The following is a 21,879-nucleotide window of genomic DNA, read 5'->3' as shown; positions in this document are numbered from 1 at the left end:
ACTGAGTCAGCAACAGTGACAAGGGCCTGAGTTTTGCTGCCAATCGTAGATGGGTAAGAAATCTCAAATTCTACCCTCGCACATAAATTAAACTAATTTTGACCCTGCCTTCCCATCACACTGCTGACTGGAAATTTTTATCTTCTTTGGGGACTCTCCTCCCTGCCCATGGTTGAATCCAGGTTTCTGTGAGTCATTGGATGCCTCTGGGTAGCAAGTATCTGTAGAGGATGGACTGTGATGCTTCCATCACGAATAGATTTTGTTTGTTTGTTATTGTTGTTGGTTTCCTCCTCCTCCCCCTCCCTCCCCTTCCCTCTCCCCTTCCTTCTTCTTCTTCTTCTTTGGTGGTGGTGGCTTTTCAGCTAGCTCCTCCTTTCCTTTTTCTCATTTGCAAGCTGCTCTATTTTGCACTCTTTGGGGGTCTCCTGTGAACCTCTGTGCGTAGAGAATGCCTCTCTGTAAGAAGATGCACTAGCTTTTGTGAATAGTTACTGTCCCACTGTCCTCATCCCTGAGGCCATCTTCAAGTGACGCTGTGGCCTCTGTGTGTGAAGAACAGTGCAAGACTGGCACCTGGATACTGGCAGCCTAGACACTACCAATGTTAGTTTCTTCATGATCTAGCCTCTGGGTCTGTGTATTTTTTGACTGCTTAGGAAAGATCTTTTAAAATTTGATTTGACTTGGTTTAGTTAAAAAGCTATCATTTGGTAGGCTTGATTTTTTTGTTGTTGATGCGTGGTTCTGTATGAGTTTTAGCCCATATGGAAATTTGGTGGACCACCAACAGCACAAATCAGGCTGTAGAACTTCCCATCAGCCCCCAAAAGCTCCTCTGGGCTACCCCTTAGTAATCATATCCTCTTCCCACTTGTAACCCCGGGCAACCACCAATCTGTTCACCACTACAGCTTTGTCTTTTTGAAAATAAGATCTTTGTGTTTAAAACATTAGAATAAAACCCAACATTTAAAGCCCTTCTGGCTTTGTATTAACACACGTTCGCTTGTCTGTCAGCAGATTAGACAACCCTTGCAAAGTCACGTGCATCAAGGTAGCTCGCCATGAAGATGCCACCAGAAGACACTCGTAGAGAGGGTGACCGATGTTGCCAGTCTCATCAGCCTTACAGTATTTCAGGGCAACCAGCTCCACTTTCGTTTCTCTTATGCTTCCTCTTGGGAGTCTGTAAGATGCCTTCTTTTTCTTAGCACCACCATGAAGTCTTAACTGAAGAAGTGGTCTCCTTTTGAATATTGTAAGTGGATACTGGTGCATCCATCTTCTGGTTGCTTTTCCAGCAAAATCAATCCCTGTGATTAAGAGGAATCTTGGCTTTCACATTTTTATTGTATCCATGGGTTCAGCCTTGAGAATGATGGTCTTTCCTGTTAAGGCTTTGAAAAATCTGCATCTTCGTAGTGGCTCTACCTGAGTGAATCCGAAAGAAAGAGTCAGTTCTGATTAAATGTTGCTCAAATTTATCTTAAGCTGGGTTAAATCTGGGTTATGGGAGGAAAAGGGAATGAGGAGTCCAGTAGTATCACAATTGGGGATCTTCCCTAAAGACTCAGGGGGAACACTGGTTACTGTCATTGGACTATCCTGACCTGGTCACTTGGATTGCTAAAGGAATGAATTGGAGATGCTTTGAAATACAGCAGGAGAGAGCCTCCTTCTTACCTGTCACGCACAGATTCAGCAGCCTGGCTGGTGATCCCAGGGTGGGCTGGAGAAAAAGGGAGTAGAGATTCCAGGATACATGCAGGAATGAGAATTTTTCCTACGGAAATAGAGGAGGAGGCACATGGCCCAACTCCGGAACCCTCCTTGATAATCTCATTCTCAGTTCCATGTGGCATGAAAATATCAGCTGAGCTATTTCAGGGCTCAGAAAAGATTCACACACACACATAAACACACACATCTGATAAAAGTCTTGCCCTCTTTTAAGGTAGAAGACCTTAGACAATTTTCTATCTCTATTAATCAGTTTTAAACTTGGCTATGAGAGAGAGTCCAACACAACAGTGTCTTAAACTAAATCAAAGTTTATTTCTCAAGTAAGTATAGGCTGTCCTGAACTAGTATGGCAGTTCCACAATCACTGGGGACCCAGACTGTCTCTAGTTGTCTCCATCTTCAATGTGAAGCTTCCACCTAGTGGTCCAAAATGGCTGCTCAAGCTCCAGCCATCTTGTTTGCATTCCACCCAGCAGGAAAAAGAAAGGAGGAGGAGCCAATCTCTCTCTCTCTTTAAGGGTTCTGTCCAGAAAGCACACTTACCATTGTACTTACCATATCCTCTTACTTTTCTTTGGCCAGGACTTAATCAACCAGCTGCAATTAGCAAGGAAGTTTGGGAAATGTAGTTTTTATTCCACACAGCCATTTGCCCAGCCAAAGATCAGAACATACATGTGAAGATATGCAGATGGGAGTGAAGTTCACCTCCTGTCTGGTGTAGTCGTACCTATTTGCCCTCACCCCACTAGAGGGAAGAGAACTACTCCTTTGAAATTTAGAGCCTGGAAGCATAACATCACTTTTCCTTCTCTGTCCCTAGCATGAAAGAGAGCTCCTGGCATTTTCAAAGATCTTCACTAAATACCTAGGTGTGAAAAGAAGAAAATAAACAAAGAGAATCCTGGATGCTCAGAAACTTACAACTTAGAGGTTTGGATTTTAAGGCAACTGCTTTCCATCCCCCGAAGGCAGGCATAAGTATACAAAAATCCGGCCTGACTTTCTTCCTTTCAGCTGCTGTCATCAGGTCTCCGTGTAGAGGAAAGTAGCTTTGCTTTTCCCAGAACCAGGGACAAGAACATTTTCAAACTCTGCCATTCCACTGCTTTCGACCATTTAGACCTGGCTTTCTGCGGAGCCACGGGCTTTGTCAGTGATCAATTCTAGGGATTAACAGACAAGATGCTTTCTCTCTATGTAGAGAATGAATTTGTCCCTTCAGGCCCAGAAGGCCACAGGACTTGCACCACACTCTAAATAGTATTACGTTGGAGATCTTTATATGTCAGTCCCTATGGATCTAATACATCCTTTTTGATAGTTGCATAGATAACCCGTTGGTGGATAACTACAATTTATTTAGCCAGAACCCTGCTGCTGAATGCTTGAAGAATTGATGTTCCTATAGCTGAATTCTTTTTTTTTTTTTTTTTAATTGTTTTTTGAACAGGGAGAACAGCCTGAGCTTAAAAGGGTCCAAAATGGTGAGAGGAGCTGTTGGGCTGGTGGGCTGGAAAGACCAACTTTTTCCACTTCATAATATTTTGAAGGGTGGCCTCATTTGAGAAGCTCGAGTAAGAGCTGAGTTTTATGAGCTGTTTACATATGTTAGATACTAACCCCTTATTGGTCATATCATTTGCAAATATTTTCTCCCATTCAGTAGGTAGTCTTTTTGTTTTGTTTATGGTTTCCTTTGTTGGGCAAAAGCTTTTAAGTTTAATTAGGTCCCATTTGTTTATTTTTGTCTTTATTTTCTTTGCCTCAGGAGACAGATCCAAAAAATACTGCTATGATGTATGTCAAGGAGTGTTCTGCTGATGTTTTCCTCTAGGAGTTTTATAGTATCTGGTCTTACCTTTAGGTCTTTAATCCATCTCAAGTTTATTTTTCTATGTGGTTTTAGAGAATGTTCTAATGTCATCATTTCACATGTAGCTATCCAGTTTTCCCAGCACTACTTATTGAAGAGACTGTCTTTTCTCCAGTGTATGTTCTGGTCTTCTTTGTCGTAGGTTAATTGACCATAAGTGTGTGGGTTTACTTCTGGGCTGTTTGTTCTGTTCCATTGATCTATGTGTCTTTCTTTGTACCAGTATCATTCTATTTTGATTACTGTAGCTTTGTAGTATAGTCTGAAGTCAAGGAGTGTGATTCCTCTAACTCTGTTCTTCTTGCTCAAGATTGTCCTGGCTATTTGAGGTCTTTTGTGTTGTCATACAAATTAAAAAAAATTTTGCTCTAGTTCTTGGAAAAATGCCATTGTATTTTGATAGGGATTGCATTGCATCTGTAGATTGCCTTGGGTAGTACAGTCATTTTAACAATATTGATTCTTGTAATCCAAGAACATGGTACAGCTTTCCATCTGTTTGTGTCGTCTTCGATTTCTTTCATCCGTGTCTCATAGTTTTTCTAGTACAGGTCTTTTATCTCCTTAGGTAGATTTATTCCTAGGTATTTTTTTCTTTCTAACGTGATGGTAAATGGGATTGTTGTCTTAATTTTTCTTTCTGATAATTCATTGTTAGTGTATAGAAAGGCAGCTGATTTCTGTATATTAATTTTGTATCCTACAACTTCCCTGAATTCACTGGTGAGTCCTGGTAGCGTTCTGGTGGCATCTTTAGGATTTTCTAAGTATGGTGCTATGTCATCTGCAGACAGTGATACTTTCACTTTTTCTTTTCCAGTTTGGATTCCTTTTATCTCCTTTTCTTCTCTGATGGCTGTGGCTAGGACTTCCAAGACTATGTTGAATAAAAGTGGCAAGAGTGGGCCTCCTTGTCTCATTCCTGATCTTAGAGGAAATGTTTTTAGCTTTCACTGTTGAATATGAATATGTCGACTATGTTAGCTGTGGGTTTGTCATAAACGACCTTTATTAAGTTGAGGTGTGTTCTGTCTGTGCACACTTTCTGTAGAGTTTTTATCATAAATGGATGCTGAATTTCACACACACGTATTTTAATTTAAATTTTTATTATAGAATTTTCAAACACGAAAGGAGAGAGAAAAGTGTAATGAACCCACACATGTCTATCAGCTTCAGCATTTATCACCCATCTGCTGTTTTTGCTTCCCTCTGTCATCTGTCCCCCCCAGCATATTTTATTTCTAGATTACCCTAAATTATTTTAAATATTTTCATTTATCCCACAAATATGGGAAGGGAAGTTATATTTACTGAGATTAAAACCTCATGGGAAGAGGGGAGGGTATAGCTCAGTGGAAGAGTGTGTGCTTAGCATGCCCAAGGTCCTGGGTTCAATCCCCAGTGCCTCCATTAAATAAATAAACCTAATTATTACCCCCCCCCCCAAAAAAAAACTACAAAAAAACCAAAAACCAAAAACAACCGAAAAAAAAAAACCTCATGGGAAGTTTAGTAAGGTGGTGGCTGCTTGGGTTGAGAAGGAACTGGGTACAGAGTCAGGAGTGAGCAGGTACCAATTCCTGGTTGCCTCAGACACCTGGCACCCACACAGAGGAGGAACAGTCGCACTCACCCTGTAACTTTGTCTCGCTGTTCCTGCTTTCAGCCCAAGGGATAAAACTCTTCCTGTAATAGCTGAGGCACTTATAGCCAGTGGGAGAGAATATTCTGGAGGGAAGAGGAGTTTCATGCTCTGGTCGCCTGTAGCAGGCAGCTGTCTATCCCTCCACCTTCCGCTCGGCATCACTTTGATGTGGCTTGAGTGGGAGTGGGGGACGGGTGAATGTCAGGCAGAACACTGACCTTGCTCCCAGCAAGTGTCTGTGGAGGGAACAGAGCCAGGCAAGGCTTCAGGTGGCAGCCTGCATGCGGCCGAGTGGGAGGAGGGAGCCAAAGAAATCGCCATTTGGAGGGACTGTGGGCTTTGGGCCACCTGCTGGAGCATCGGCAGCTGTCAGTGTTATCCAAACTCCCCTTCCTGCGCAAAATGAATACGTCATGGAGACAGAAGGAAATGCCCGTGGTGCCCTTCGATTTGCTCGTTTTTCCCAGAAGCAGCCAGTTTTGTCTCCAAAACTCTTTTCTGGCAAGCCAGTCTGTCCCAAGGACAGCTTTTTTCTCACAGGTGCTAGAAGCCACGAGGCGCCTCTGTGTGTGACCTGTGTGTGTGATGTGGGTGGGTGGGGCGCAGGGGGAGACAGCCCAGGGCTCGTGGGGCTGGGCATCTCCAGTGGCACCTTTGGAAGCTGCTGCCACACACCCTCATGGGTGACATGCTCTACAAACCCTCGCAGCGTTAGGCTGCTGGCTATTAGACGAACAGGTGTTTTAGGGGTGAATTTCATCACGTTTCTTCTGTCCTTCCGTTAGATGGAAGGACATGGTGGTTCAGAATCACTGTTGACCCAACATGGTGGTGGGAGCTCCAAGGGGCCCATTCCTGTTTCTGCTGCCCCCTCAGTAGGGCTCACAGATCAGTGCTGGGCTCAGATGGATTTGGTGGTAGGGGGGGGTGTGCCACCCACTCCCAGAATGTTAGGGCTTTGGGGAGAGAATCTGAGTGTTCACAGTGAGGTCTGTGGTGGCCACCTGGGTTTTCTCAAATTTGAGCATTCTTAGTGTGAGGCAACCATGAAGACTGTTAGCTCTAGCTTGAGCTACACAGAATCGACCAGCCATCTACTCCAGCATTTTCTAAAGTGTGTTCTGCTGAGCACTAGCTCAGAAGAATTAAGGAGGACAGGGGATGTTCAGATGGGGGTAGGGCCATGCCATGATGAAGTGAATTGGGAAACTGGTAGTTGAACAGGTCTGTTTGCAGCAGGACTTCTCAGTGCATTTGTTACATGGTGCATTGTGACTTTCCAAGAGAGGGCGGTCACGTGCTGTGTTTCTACTATTTGTTTGGTTACGGGCCCTGGTTGCAACTGTCTTCCCAAACATATTTTAGGAAATGGAGTCTTTCTTGAATGAAGATTTATTCTGCTGACTTTCAAAGCTCAAAGTCAAAATATCTCTCAAGTATCTTTTAATCTGGATTTTTTTTCCTTCACAGTTTAGTCTCATGTTAAAGCAGAAGTAATCTGGTATTCATATTGTTATAAGTGTTCCCCAAAGGGCTTTTGAAACTTTGATTGACTTTGTATTTCCTTTATAGTTTATAAAAGAAGAAAACCCATTTTGCATCTGGGTAATTCCCCTTGGAAGCCTGGATACATTCTTCCTCTGAAGGGTAGCATTCCCATTTTATAGATGGGGTTACTGAAGCTCAGAGAGGTTTAGTCATTACCTCGAAGTCTTCTTACTGGTAACAGAGACATGGACTTAGGTTTGCCCAGCTCCGATGCTGTGTTCTTTTCTTTCAAGTAAAGGAGGGACAGATTTTTCTTGTTCAGTATCTGTCTTGGCCATAAGAATATATTTTCTTGAGGGTGGGGACTTTGTTTTGTTCACTCCAGAATCCCAGGGCCTGCCACATAGTAGGCACTCTGTAAATACTTACTGAAGGAAGGAAATAGGAAATAGATATGTATTAAATGTCTCTCCTGGGTCCCTAAGGAGGTAAGTTTGAGAAAATGCAGCTGAAATCACAGTCTTGGGGAGGCTGAGTCAAATAATGAGGCCAGGGTTGTTCTGGGGACAGAGGAAAAGAAGGTAACCCCGTGAGAGTACTCCAGGGTTGCCTCTGAATCCTGGCTTCTTTTAAATTTAGAAGAGAGAAAGGAATATTAACCACGCATGCCCGGGGGAAAGGAACAATGAAAACAGGACGGAAGGGTGTGATGTGAAAGAGTTGTCTCCCCCTGCACCTCCGTGGCCGGTCCTGTTCATCACTTGACATTTCTCTGGGGGGGGGGGTGGTGATGGTGGTGGTTTTGTCCATGACTCACATAATATGCTTACGTTTCTATTTCTCGATTCATCAATTTGAAACAGTAACTATCAACTCCCTACTATGATAGATGAGGCACGTATCTTCCCTTGACTTCTTTCTGCCAATTTTTGCTATGTTTTCATTCTTCTGTTTATTTCCTCTATAATTTAAAACAAGGTGCTTAAACCTTCATTCTTTGACCCATTAACTTAGTGTCTCTTGTTTCTCCACCTTGTAACATGAGGCCATTAGTTCCACGTCGCCTCCCTCCTCCTCCTCCCCCAATCTTGGTCATTGCTAACTTAATTTTTACTTTGTCAAAGTTTAGAACATTTATGTTTCATACTGCAACCACAATTAGCCTTTTCATGCTTTGTTTATATATAAATTGATGCTAAAAATTGAAAATGAATACATAGTTTTAATAAGTATTATTCACTGTAAAATCTGTAGAGTGCTTGGATCTACGGAGGAGATGGACTCCTAAGACACCAAATCTCGGCTGCGCAAAGGCGTTGTTCCAAGCATGAAGGTCAAATGGATTCCTTACTGTACTTCATCAATTCTTCAAAAAAAAAAGAAAAAACCCTGATTTTTGTTTATTTCCTATCTGGAACATGACTCTCATCCTGAAATTTCTAATGGCATGTCTCTCTTTTCTTGTTGACTGAAGTAGCAAAGACCTTCTTCATCATGCTACAAAGAATGTCCAACTTCTTAACCATTCAACTTGCAGAATGGCCAGTTTGGAACAGAATTCTTTCTCAGCGCACTCCTGACTTACCTCCACTGGTTACTGGATCTCATATATCAGGTTTGAGAGACTTGAATGCACAGATGGACAATGGCGAGACCATATGAAAAAACTGATCCCTGACCCACAATCTGCAGGAACCAACCCAGGACACTGACCCATTATCTACAGTTACCAGCCCAGGAAGCCAGTCTACTATGTATGAGTCAGACTTGTAGGAAGTCAGACCGCAATCCCAGCAACTGGCCCAGGAAGCCAAACAATAATCTTTGAAACAATAGGACCCACGTGGCCAGGACTTGGTTAATTTTTGACAGTTTCCCTCAGTTTTGTTCTGATTCCAACCTGGGACCAATCAGAGACAGCCAGTGTACATCCCGGACCAATCAGAGACAGCCAGTGTGCATCCCTAACCAATCACGTAGGGCGCCCCACCTCTGGTTAGCCCACCCACGGCTGCCCCATGCCACAGCCTCCAGTCAGGGCACACCTGGAGCCTTTTTCCAATCTAAAGCTTTCCCACCCCTCTGCCTGCCTTTGACTCTCTGCCAAAACACAAGTGATGATGGCTCACTCCCTGGCAAGCTCTGAATAAACAACCTTTGCTTGTTCTTATTTGGTTGGTCTTTGTTTATTTCCACAGGTTTATTTTTGCTTGTTTGCTTTATTGGAGTATATCCTCAGGTAGTTTTTTTTCAAGTAAAATATCTGGGTCTTAGCAGGTGTGAGAAGATCTTTATTTTGTCCTCTCACTTGGCTGACTTCTGGGTTCAAAATAACTTTACTCAACATTTTAGAGGAATTACCCCACTGTCTTCTATCATCCAGAGTTGCTGTTGAGAGGATTATCAATCCTTTGTAGATAAACCTTTTCCCCAAGTGGTTTTAGAAACTTCTCTTAATCCATGTTCTGAAAGTGCAGGAGGATATATCTAGAGATTGATCTTCTTAAGAATCATTCTGCTCAGGACTTGGTGGGCCTTTTAGCAATAAAGACCTTGGAAATATTTGATTCTTTTCTCCATTCCTTTTCTTGGCTCTCCCTCTCTGGACTTCTATGGGATGGATATTGACTCTGATTAATCTTCTATGTCTTTTCATTCTTCTCAGGTTGAATCTCCTTGTCTTTTTGCTTTCCACATTGGAGTACTTTCTTGAATTTCTGTTTTAATAGCTGTTATATTTTTATAGCTGGCCTATTCTTTTTTATTTTTAAAAAAATTACCTATTTTTATTTCAAGTTTAGTTGACTTACAATGTTGTGTTAGTGATTCAGTTATATATATATGTATATATTCTTTTCATAATAGGTTATTAGAAGATATTGAATGTATTTCTCTGTGCTATACATTGTGACCTTGTAGTTTATCTATTTTATGTATAATAATATGTATATGTTAATCTCAAACCCCGAATTTATCCCTCCCCACACCCCTTTCCCCTTTGATAACCATAAGTTTGTTTTCTGTACCTGTGAGCATGTTTCTGTTTTGTCAATAAGTTCATTAGTATCATTTTTTTTTTTTAGATTCCACATATAAGTGATATCATATGATATTTGTCTTTCTCTGCCTGACTCACTTCATTTAGCATGATAATCTCCAGGTCCATCCATGTTACTGCAAATGGCATTATTTTATCCTGTTTTATGGCCGAGTAATATTCCATTATATATATGTATACATATGTGCGTGTATGTAAATGTGTGTGTGTGTGTGTGTGTGTACATATGTATACGTGTATATATATCACATCTTTATCCAGCCATCTGTCAATGGACATTTAGGTTGCTTCCATGTCTTGGCTATTGTAAACAGTGCTGCTATGAACATTGGGGTGCATGTATCTTTTTGAATAAGAGATCCCTCCAGTTATATGTCCAGGAGTGGAATTGCTGGATCACATGGTAACTCTGTTTTTAGTTTTTAAATTAATCTCCATACTGTTTTCCATTGTGGCTGCATCAAACTACAGGAGAGTAGGAGAGTTCCCTTTTCCTCACACCTTCTCCAGCATTTATTATTTGTGGACTTTTTAATGATGGCTATTCTGACCAGCATAGCACCATATTCTTTATAAATGCAGTTTCTCCTCAAGTCTCTTTGGGATTACTAAACTGAGTTCTTTGAGTTCTGCATATTTCCTTGGTTCTTTTTCTTCAGGAGCCTCTTCCTTCAAGCTGTTTCTTCCTTTGTCTTCTCCTTGAGGGTCTGCTGATCTTCGACTGTTTGCTGCTCCAGATTCATGAGAGGAGGACCAGACTGATTATGGCAGGTCTCTTGTGTGTAGATTTCCTTGCTATTGCCCGTTCCCTGGAGGAGAGGGCTGAGTGGCGCTGGCGTGGGGGCAATTTCGCAGGCAGGCTTCATTTTATGGTGCGTGAGTGGAGAGCAGTATGCGAAATTGAGATTACCCTACTTTGGGATGCCAATTTTGCTTGTTTTCAGGAAGAACTCCCAATTTCTTCTGATTTTTCAGACTCAGCCTGGGGGCAAAATGCTGGGGAGATCCACTCCTGAAGACCTCACTTCAGTCAGTGACCTCCCCGGCAGCTCCTCCTCCCACCCCAGGGCTTTAGCGGCTGATTTTGGGGTAGGGGATGGTGAAGGCGGGGGGTGTCGCTGCCTTAAAAAATGACCCTTGTCTCATGGCAGCCCTCTGTCACTGTTGTTTGCAATCAGTATGGCTGAATTCACTTTGTGACTTCTTTGGTCTTTTCCCACCCTGTCTTCTGCTCTGGGCATTTAGATGAATTGATTCCCTTGTACTTTTTAAACTGTCATTTTGGTTGAATTTTGGAGTGGTCTGCTTTTTCTATTGCCTTTTAATAGACTAAAGTGCTTTTTTTGTTGTTAGACTTAGAACTGAGGTAGTTAGAACAAAGATTCTATGACCAGAAGGAAATCAATATAAATCTTACTTTACTGGCATCACCCCAAAGCACGCTCCAAGCCACAAAGAGACTGAGAACTTGCGGTGATGAGGCAATGACAAACGGGGTGGGAGTGCTTTAGCTCTTTACTATTTTCCAGGGGGAAATGCAGGCCCCTCAGGAGCAGACTGGGGGCCCATTTGCTGGGCTCTGCCATCTTCTCACTGCTCTGTGGATGGTCAAAGAATATCGTGCAGCACTGGCAGAAGTCATTGAAAAGGGCACATGGAGTCTGTTTCACTCTCTGCTAAATTCTTCCCCCAGCAGAAGTCAGAGCTATGGGAGCCTAACTTTGGAATAACAAGATAGATCATGTTTCCCAGAAAAGTTCAATAATACACTCCTAAACCACTTTGCAGAGAAGGGGGATAAAGAACTTCTCAAAAAAGCTGGCTCAATAGTTTCATGAACTGATTAGAAAAAGACTTCGATGCTGTTTCTTGTATACTGTGTACAAATTGCAGGGAGAGAGTAGAAGTCGTTGCCTGGTGTTCAGTCTGGGGATGGCTGTCCTGCGCCTGCCTAGGGCATGCCTCAGATTCCACCTGAGTGATCCTCAGATGTCAGGCGGTGTCAGCAGCTGGTTCCTGCAGAAGCCAGCTGCCTTCATACTGTGACAGAGCCTCGGTTTGCCTGGTACCACATCTTCTCTTTTGGAGCTTACGTAAGTGCCCAGGGTCACACGGTCAGCCAGAGGCTGAGCTGGGATTCGAACCCAGGACTCTTGGACCTCAGAGCCTGTGTTCTTTCTTCCACAACATTGCCTTGCGCCGTTTTTTAAAAAAGAAGTTTGCATCGAAAGGGCAAAATTGACACATGGCTCAGCCATGAATGCAGGTGTTAATACGCTGTAAAGCTCAGTTGTGGTTCAGGCGAGGAGTGATGGAGGACTGACTGCCGTGTGGGGAGGCTGGGGAGTTGGTCTGCCCATCCCAGTGCACGGTCCTTCCAGCCTCCGTGAGGCACAGGGCCCAGCCTTGAGCTGACGTTCAGTCGGTATTTGCCGCTGAGTGAAGGAGCCAGAGCAGCTGGAAAGGTTTCGTGGAGAAGGCAGCGTCTAAGCTGGGCTTTGCAGGCTCCTGAGGACTGAGAGGGTGGGGAAGGCAGAAAGAGCTTTCTGGAGCTGAGAGACAGGACAGAGCATACCAGGCAGGTGGGGTGAAGGATGAGGACTGTAAACCTGTGGTAGGTCAACTTGAAGAATCAGCAAAGGGGGGTGATACCAGGCCTCAAACATCAGAAGAAGAGACTGGAGGGAAAAGGATGGGGAACTCAATGAGTGGGAACACTGTGCTCCCTTTAAACGTGAGCTAGGAGGAAGAAACTTTGATTTCTCAGATTCCCGACGATGAATAAAACTCTCTAATTGAATGAATTAGTAATAATACTTATTTTCTCCCTATGAGCTGTAGATTTTGCTAAGTGCTTTCCAGACATCAACTGAGCTCATCCTTCCCTCAGTTTGTGACGTTGGTGCCATCTCTACTTCTAGACAGGAGGAAATAGAGGTTCCAAGAAACTCAGAGAGGTTAAGAAACTGGTCCCAGGACACACAGCCGGCCAGGGCAGAGCAGGGACTTGAAGCAAAGTGTGCCTACTTCTGAGGTTCTTAATGACCAGGTTTTACCGCCTCCCAGAGCAGGTGTAGTTGGCTCCAGCTGCAACAGTGGGGGTCCCTGGGGGAGCTGGAGGCTGGTCTGGCTGCTATGGCATTTGACAGGCAGAACCGGGCAGTCTCATTGGAAGTGCAGGCTGGCTTTGCCCGGGGCCAGGCTGGCATAGTTGGACGGTAGCTGTGCTACAGTGGGACATGGAACAAATGCCCTCCAGGTCAATTCTAGCCACATACCTTGATGCTTCTATGGCTCAAAGACTGGAAAACCACCTCAAAGGAATAAATAAATGAGGGAGCAAAATGTTTGCTCTTCCCTAGAAAGCTCAGCTGGGAGTCTCTCTCCCACACTTCTCAACATGCAAAATGCAGTTTGAGGGAGCAGATTAACATTTCAAACTGGTTCGTGCAATTAGACCGGAACACCTGGTTTTGCAATAACTCTCATTTTCAGTGTGTGCCGAGGGGTTCTTGAAATTCCCAGGCTTGGTGGATTACCCTAATGACTGGTCACCAGCTGTTATGTTGGCATGTTGTATGACACTTGATTGCGGCGCCCCGCTGGCATTTGGCAGCGGCCCCAGCAGAAGCAGGTAGCAGGTTAATGCTGACACCGTCTCTTCCTCCTGTCCCGCGAGGCCAGGCTTCTCTTCAGGGATAAGTGGCTTAGTCAGTCTTCGGAGAGGAGCATTAAGAGCTGCAGACCGTGGAGGCTGGCAAGCACCCTCCCGGCTTCAACATCTGGGCTGATTAATCAAAGCCGAAGGCGCGGGCAGGGGGCAATGTGACGGAAGGACATTGTAAGATGTGTTGTCCTCGAACCCAGGCTCATTCTGTGCAGCCCTGAGGCCCACATCTTCATTTGGGGGGTTGTATATTAGCTTTATTGATGGAGAGGGCAAATTTGAGAATCTCATTTAACAGCAACAGCAAACTCCAAATCCCCCAAAACAAACAGAAGATTTGGAGTCTGGAAAGATAAAGTAGGGATCGGGGAGGGTACAGCTGAGTGGTGGAGCGCATGCCTAGCATGCACAAGGTCCTGGGTTCAATCCCCAGTACCTCCATCAAAATAAATAAATAAGCCTAATTACCCCCCCATTTTTTTTTTTTAATGCAGACATCTGTCGTTTTTTTCCCTGCTGCCTAATGTTGAGTCTCCTCCATCAGATGTAATATTGATGGGATGCAGGGCCCTGCTTGTCTCCTCGGAAACCAGCCCGAGAGCTTCTCCCTTCTTTAGCCCTGATCACAGAGTGCCAGTGTGTGGCTTGGGCTGGGCCAATCAGACACTCCCACCTGGGCTGCCTTTGCATCTGGCACCGAGGCCTCAACGATGACAATTGAGGTGAGGTGAAGGCAGGGAAGACCAGCCATTCGTCCCCGGACACAGCCGAGCCAGCAGCCACGATGCCCTGGAGGAGAAGTCGGGTCCTGACAGAATGTTTGACTGAAACATGAATTTATTACCTGTTCTTAACTGCTGGATTCCTGGACACTTTCTAAGACCGGAGATCAGCTTTTAGAGGACAATTGTTGGGTCTCAGAGCTCCTTGGACCCTCCCCGCGGCCAGTGTCGGGTCCTGCTGCTTGCAACTATCAAATAAATAAATCCGGACTTAGAGGAGATCTTATTTGAAAGGATTATTGCAGGGAAGGTACTATTGTAAACAGGGAGAAACTTCCCACAGGAGTATCTGAAAGGCTCTCAAAGGCTGGGCAAAAAAGGGTTTTCTTTTGCAGTGGAGAGTGAATAAGAGTAAAAGAACCGGATATAAGGAAGAGGGGTAAAATGATCAGAACAGTCCGTCAGATAATGATTTACCCTGAGGTCAGGCTGGCTGGGCTGCGGGCGAGCCCAAGTCCGGGCACCTGCGGGGAGAGCAGCTTCCCTTTCTGGTTAACGTGCATTTTGTTCCAACTGTTCTGATTCAACTGTTGGGGACAAAACAGTTCAGCCAATCATTTATGAAGCAAAGAATGGGAACTGGGAGCCACTGTGTCTAGCCTTGTCATGGATGATCAAAGCTGGAATCGTGAGTTGTGCACGGCAGGGAGGTTCTTTGCAGTGACCCATTTTCTGGAAGGGTGGGGGCAGATTTTTTTTTTTAACCTTTATTGTTTACAGGAGCACAGGGCACCCGGCTGATAAGAAGGAAACATGTTTATAAGCTTCTACTACTGCTGGACACATTATCTCAGTTATGACCATGGAGTGGGTTGTTTTTATCATCCCTGCTTTACAGAGAGGTGCAGAAGGGAGCCGAGACAGCAGTGTCTGAGGCATTAATTACACCAGGAAATGACTGAGCTGGGGCTTGAACCCTGGGTTCTTAGATTCCATGTCTGTACATGTTCCTTTGCAGCATGCTGCCCCTCTGCCTGGGCTCAGAGACTGACCTAATACCACAGATCTGGTTTGTTTTTTTAAGACACTAGCACAGTTCTTTGTTACATAAAGGAGCCATATGTCTTTGTGGAATTTTTCATGTTAATTACATCACATCAATATCCAATGGAATACGAAAATGGAGATCAATTGCAATCTCAATTTTCTAGACTGAAATTGTGCTCCGTGACTCCTGTGCTGTCATCAGCACTCACCCTGGTGCACAGGCTCGTCTTCTAACAAAAAGGGACCACATGAGCGCGAACGTCAAACCCTGCTGCACCCCCTACCCCTCACCACATCCCAATCACGCTGCTGCAAGCCTCTCTTCTTCTTCTTCTTCTTCTTTTTTAACCAAAATAACATTCTTAAGGAATAAAAGAGAGATGTCAATTTTACAGCTTTCTCTTTCTGGGTTTTCAGGTTCGCTACCAAGTGACCCCCCAAACAAAAGACAGCGGCGATGAAGTGTTTCATATAGCATCAAGATGGAATCCAAAACAGGATTTGTTTTGGTCCTGAGAAAGCTGGAGTTCTGAGGACGCTCTGTTCATGCATGGTAGCAACAGCTCAGGGGGAGCCTTCCTGTTGGAAAGTGGGATGAGCCGCTTTCAAGCTTCTTGAAGCTAGGATGCTGCAGATATAAGGTGAAACGACCCCAGGGTTCTGTCCCCGGAGGGTACTTGTTCTCTAGGTGACTCCAGGTGGGGGTTAGTGCCTGGGGGCTGCTTTCTTCCTCTAGCCCTGCTTCCCCTCTCCTCTTATTCACAGGGGCCCAGTCTTCCCACTGCCCCAGGGGGCCGGTGTCAGGTGTCGGGGATCAGAATTTTTAAATGCACAGTCTTAGGATGACTAAATAGCTCTGGGTCCCCTGTGACTTGTCACCTCATGATTCTCTTAGTTTCCCATGGGGCTGAATTCCCTCAAAAGTTTCTGGGGAGCATCCCGGGCCCATCGTGTCTCCTGGGGATCTGGTCAGAGCATTTTGTTCACCTTCCATCTTGCTTAACCTCATCTCACTGATCTTCCTCAAGCAGTGGTTTTAAAAATAGAAGACCTCCTCTCACTTGGAATTCCCTTCTCCTGAGACATCTCTGCGGTGAACAGAGCCAGCCCCCAGCCCCTGCCCCTAACTGGCAATGCTCACAGGCTTATAGCAGTGAGGTTCCTCCCTCTGCTGGGAGGGAGGTCCCAGGGCTCTGCTGCTCCTTCGGACTTCTGTCCTGGGGTGGGGGTGGGGGGGGAAGGTGCTGGACAGGGCCTGGAGGGGTTCAAGCTGCCCCATTTGGACTTGCCTCTTGGATCAATCCACCCTCTGTATCCCCTCAAGAAGGGCGCCTGATGGAGGCCAGAAAGGATTCTGCATCTGAGGCTGTGGAAAGCATCACTTAGACATTTCCCCACGGCAAGGTGAACGCTCCTGCCAGCCAGATGCTGCCCTTGGACTGTGTTCAGGCCCGAGCCCGGCTTGTGCTTGGCAGGAGCGCCTGTGGGTTCCTTCACTCAGAGCTCGCCCCGCCTCTGCTTTCATCCAGGCTCTGCTGGGGAGGCGGGAAGAGCCCAGCCGACTTCCAGGTGGGCTGAGTCCCTCCATGAGGTCGACCCCCCCCCCCCACTAGAAGAGCCAGGGCATGGGGAGGTGGAGGCAGGTCTTCCAGAGAACGGGGGCCTGGCCCCAGCATCCTGGGGGTCTGCAAGGCTGAGTGGAGAGTGGGTACCAAGTGTCCTTCGGCTCAGAGGGTCACACACGTTTGGGCATAGACGGGGGACTTTTCAACCACTGCCCTGTTCCTGCCAGCCCTTCGTATTTATCCACTCACAGGATTGATTTTTCTAATGAAATCCTCCTACTGCATGATTTAGGTTCATTTATATAAATTATACAGTGATTTATTTAATGACCTACTTGGAGCACTGTAAATTCTACAGCAACCGTGCAATTTATTATTTAAACCCTATATAAATCATGCAAGATGAGGAGACAGAATTGTGTCTCAGGATCACGGGCTTGGTTCAAAGTGCCTTATGGAAGCTCAAAGTGGGCTGTGTTTTAAGTACGGAAAACAGACAGAGGATGGACATGCCAGCTGTTTTGGGGGGGGGGTATCCCAGCAAGCTTTGTTTCTTCACTCAAACAGCACAGCCCCCTGTGGGGTTCACTGCGGCTCCATCCTCGGGCTGTGGGGTGACCCGCGAGCAGGCAGAGCTGATGTTAGAGGGGGCCATGGGCTCCGCGTGGCCAGGGACTGTGTGCCTGGCACTCTGACATTTCCAAGCTTCGAGAGGTGAACCATACTTCATGCAATAGTGACAGAATGGGCCCTGAGGCTCTTGCCTAAGCCCCAGCGAATTTGCTTAAAAAATATCCTCTCTTGTGTGAATCCGCCACCTCTTCACCTTCCTCAGTTGGTCAGTTCCTTCTGCAGGTTCCCCTCTGGGCAGCAGTGGGCAAAGGAAACCTATGACTGTTTATAAGGAGACCCAGTCTTTGCCCCTCCCCAGAGCTGGGAACTGGAGGCACGTGACCTAGAAGTGCAGCGTGCAGCGTGCAGGATGCTGTGAACGGGGCAGGTGCGTCACTCAGTCGCTCACTCCTTCATCCATTCAACAAGCATTTACTGAGCTCTTCCTAAATTCTAAGGAATAGGAAAAAGGAGGTACCATGTACAGGAGTCAAGGCCCGTCAGGACTGGAGTGGAACAATCTTAGAATCAGACAGCGCCCCCTAGGGCAGAGCCAGGCGGCCTTAGGGAAGTTTTAAACCTCCTGCTGTACCCTTAGCTTCCTCAGCTGTAAAATGAGGATGGTAACAGTACCTACCATCCGAAGTCATTACCAAGTGAAGAGAAATAAGTGAAGTGATGCATAAATCATCGAGAACAGGGCTCGGCAGATAATAAATGCTCCAAAATGTTAGTTATTATTTGACATGAATTCTGCTTTCTCCAACTATAAAATGTAGAAGGTTTGCAAGACTTGTACATAAATAATGATGACCTAAGGTGGAAAAATATAGGTACGATTAAGAAAGGTACAGATGGTGCTGAGCTAAGCTTTTCTTTATCATTTGAATATTTTGGAATAAGTACATCACACACACGGTGCAAATTCAAAAGATGCGAAAAAGAAATACAATAAAAAGTAATTCTTCCTGCCATAGCTGTCCCCAGCCACAGAGAGCCCCTCCTCCACCCAGATGCAGCCACTGTTTGTCTCTTGTGTCTCTATCCAGAAAAATCTTTGCACATCGAACACATGTGTATATGTGCTCTTTCTGTTCACACGAATCACAGCACACAACCGCTGTCCTGGGAAGCTTTCTTTTTCCCCTTAGCGATGTGTGCTGGAGTTCCGTCCTGCCACTCTGCCCTGTACCATTCTGTTCTGTGGGAGGACATCGCTGAGTTAACCGGCTCTGCACTGCTCCACTGTTATGTGGCTTCCAATATTTTGCTATTACAAAAAATTTACTGCAATAAATGTCACTTCTTGTTAAAGGATTTGTTAAGGATAAATAACTGAGTGTGTAATTGCTGGGACAGGGTATGCATCTGCAATTTTTTTAGTTGTTGCCAAATTGTGCTTCACGGAGCTTTTACCAACCTCACTCTTGCTGGCAATGGTTGTACTGATTTGTACACTCAGCCAACAAAATGAGCCACTAAATGCTTGACCTTTGAGACTGAGTATCTTTTTCATCTTTAGGAGTTTTTCGGAGTCTTTTATATGAACTGTCTATTCATATTTCTATTGAGGAATTAATTTTTTTCTCATTGATTTGGAGCAGTTCTTTTAAAAAAATATGTATTTATTGAAGTCTAGTCAGTTTACAATGTTGTGTCAATTTCTAGTGTACAGCACAATACTTCATTCATTTAGGAACATACATATATTCATTTTAATGTTCTTTTTCTCCATAAGTTACTACAAGATATTGAATATAGTTCCCTGTACTATACAGTATAAATTTATTGTTTATCTATTTTATATATAGTAGTTAGTATCTGTAAATCTTGAACTTCCAATTTATCCCTTCATACTCCCTTCCCCTTGGTAACCATAAGTTTATTTTCTGTCTGTGAGTCTGTTTCTGTTTTGTAAATAAGTTTGTTTTTTTCTTTTTTTAGATTCCACATATAAGTGATATCATAGTGTATTTTTCTTTCTCTTTCTGGCTTACTTCGCTTAGAATGACAATCTTCAGGTGCATCCATGTTGCCGCAAATGGCATTATTTTATTATTTTTTATGGCTGAGTACTATTCCATTGTATAAATATACTACAACTCCTTTATCCAGTCATCTGTCTATGGACATTTAGGCTGTTTCCATGTCTTCACTATTGTAAATAGTGCTGCTATGAACATTGAGGTGCATGCATCTTTTTGAATTAAGGTTCCCTCTGGATATATGCCCAGGAGGGGGATTGCTGGATCATATGTTAAGTCTGTTTTTGGTCTTTTGAGGAATCTCCATACTGTTTTCCATAATGGCTGCACCAAACTATATTCCCACCAATAGTGTAGGACGGTTCCTTTTTCTCCACAGCCTCTCCAGCATTTATCATTTGTGGACTTTTGAATGATGGCCATTCTGACTGGTGTGAAGTGATATCTCATTATAGTTTTGATTTGCATGTCTCTGATAATTAGTGATACTGAGCATTTTTTCATGTGCCTATTGGCCATTTGCATGCCTTTATTGGAGAATTGCCTGTTTAGTGGAGCAGTTCTTTATATATTAAGGAAATCAGCCCATTGTCGGTGCTATGTCATTTGCACCATGGCTAGTGCTGCCCTTAGACCCAGCCAAGAGGAGTCCTGGCGCTGGCTCCACCCTGGCCTCCTATGGATGTGCAAGCGCAGGCTGGGTTGCTCACAGCGCGAGTGCAAGGCTGCCTGCAGTATGAGGTCCCGCCAGGAGAGGGCAGAAAAGCTGGGGGAGCTGAGCTAGCTCCTCCCACTGCCACGTGTGGTGTGGAACTCTGAGAAGTTCCAGAACTCTAAGGTCCAGCCTGGCCTCCCAGGTCATTTTGAAGGCATATTTGTCAAGGTAGGATAGCAAAACATATTTTATTTAAATGATTTTTATTACCTTGATTTACAACTTTTAAATATTATGACATATACTGTGTGAGCCCCATTTATAATCTTGCTCTGGGCCCTGCAAATGCCAGGGCAGGCCTGACTACATCCTCTAGAGTCAGCAGGAACCACAGGGCACCCTGACATTTATTTGCATTTTCGTCTGGCAAGAAATCAAGGCCTCCAATTTGTGATGGATTTCAGAGCACCAAGAAAGTACAGGAAAGTCAACCTCACTTTGGAGAGTTTCTGTCTTACCCCCATTTTATAGGTGGGGGTAACTGAGGCCCGGTGGGGTTCAGCAAGTTACCCCAAGTCAGTCTGCTTCTTTTCTTTTTTTTTCAGGCCCTCTGATATCTTTGCTAAGTGCTTCTGTGAAAACTACTTAAACATCCAGCTTTTCATTTTGTAATCAAATCAGATAAAGTCTCCAGCAAGAGAGAATACACAGAGCTTCAAATGCAAGGATCAGCCTAGATTTCACGCCAGACTGGAACCGTCTTGTCTTCAGAGGCGGGCTCTCTCGATAACTGCGTTTCATAACAGAGGAGCCCTCTCTTTGATTTTGTCCTGCGTGATCATCTGGAAGCACACGCACCAGATCGCTGGAACGATGCCATTAAAAATATTTATACTGTTGTGAGGCTGTTTGCATCTTAGCCCATGCGCTGCTCTAATCGCACAGTGGCAAACATGACATTTTCCCCGAGTAATTATAGAAGCCAGCAGACATTTTGAGGAAGTTGGCTGTTTATTGACAATGAAAGCGCAGCCTCGCAGATCCAGGCCTCTGGAACCATGGCAGTGTGGCTTTATAACCTAATTTGTGCTCTTTTCTGGTAATAGGCAGAGGCCTTGCAGAAAGCCGGACAGGAACCTCAGGCCTGAAAAACACCCCCAGGTGAGAGACGCAGCCCCAGTGCAGGAGTCGAGAGCCCTGTGCTGCTCCCCTCCCCTCCCCCCTGCCCCTCCTCCCAGTGCTGAATGGCATCACCAGGCCCATCCTTGGTTGAGGGGGATGGCAGGGGGCAGGGGGCCTCAGCAGGTGTTGCCCTCCTTCCCAGAGAGATCAGTCGCCTGTCATAGCTATAGACGGGACCTGTTGCAGCTTCTGAAGGTCCCTGCTGCCCAGAGAGGCCAAGCGGACAATGTCCATGGGAACACTGGAGGCAGGGATGGAGATGGGGGGGACAGGTTCAGGCCCAGGGCTGACCAGGTGGTTCCACGTCTCAGCCTCCATGCCAGTCGCTGCGTTAACTCTTACACCATCACTTCGAGCAGAGACCCAGCTCTGCTAAGAAACTCCCCAGCGGGCTGCTAATGCAGATTTCTCTCCATGCACTCCCAGTCCTTGCCCCTAAAGGGACAAACTGTGTCACCCTGGAATTCAGTCTGTTTTCAGCAGGGTGTGGTGGAAAGCAGAGTCTGGGGCCAGACACACCTGGGTTGAGCCTGGCCCCTCCCTCCATTCTCCTGTTGGCATCACCAGCCAGTCACTTCACTGCTCTGAGCCTCAGTTTTTTCCTCTAATAACAGGAATAATACTTCTC

The 21,879-nt window shown here is 45.2% G+C and overlaps 1 long non-coding RNA gene across 3 annotated transcripts in view; it reads left to right on the top strand.

Moving 5' to 3' along the window:
* LOC116661213 overlaps positions 1-21,357 on the top strand; it is a 33,891-nt gene extending 12,534 nt beyond the window's left edge. For all 3 annotated transcript variants that reach the window (XR_004317032.1, XR_004317033.1, XR_004317034.1), the window contains 2 exons: positions 15,670-15,893; positions 20,675-21,357. This is a non-coding gene — a long non-coding RNA (uncharacterized LOC116661213). The remainder of the gene's footprint in view (positions 1-15,669; positions 15,894-20,674) is intronic.
* The last annotated feature ends 522 nt before the right edge of the window (positions 21,358-21,879 follow it).

This window comes from Camelus ferus, chromosome 33 (genome assembly GCF_009834535.1).
Source record: "Camelus ferus isolate YT-003-E chromosome 33, BCGSAC_Cfer_1.0, whole genome shotgun sequence".
Lineage (NCBI taxonomy): Eukaryota > Metazoa > Chordata > Mammalia > Artiodactyla > Camelidae > Camelus > Camelus ferus.
The sequence above is the reverse complement of the archived record's forward strand: the minus strand, read 5'-3'. Positions and strand labels throughout refer to the sequence as shown.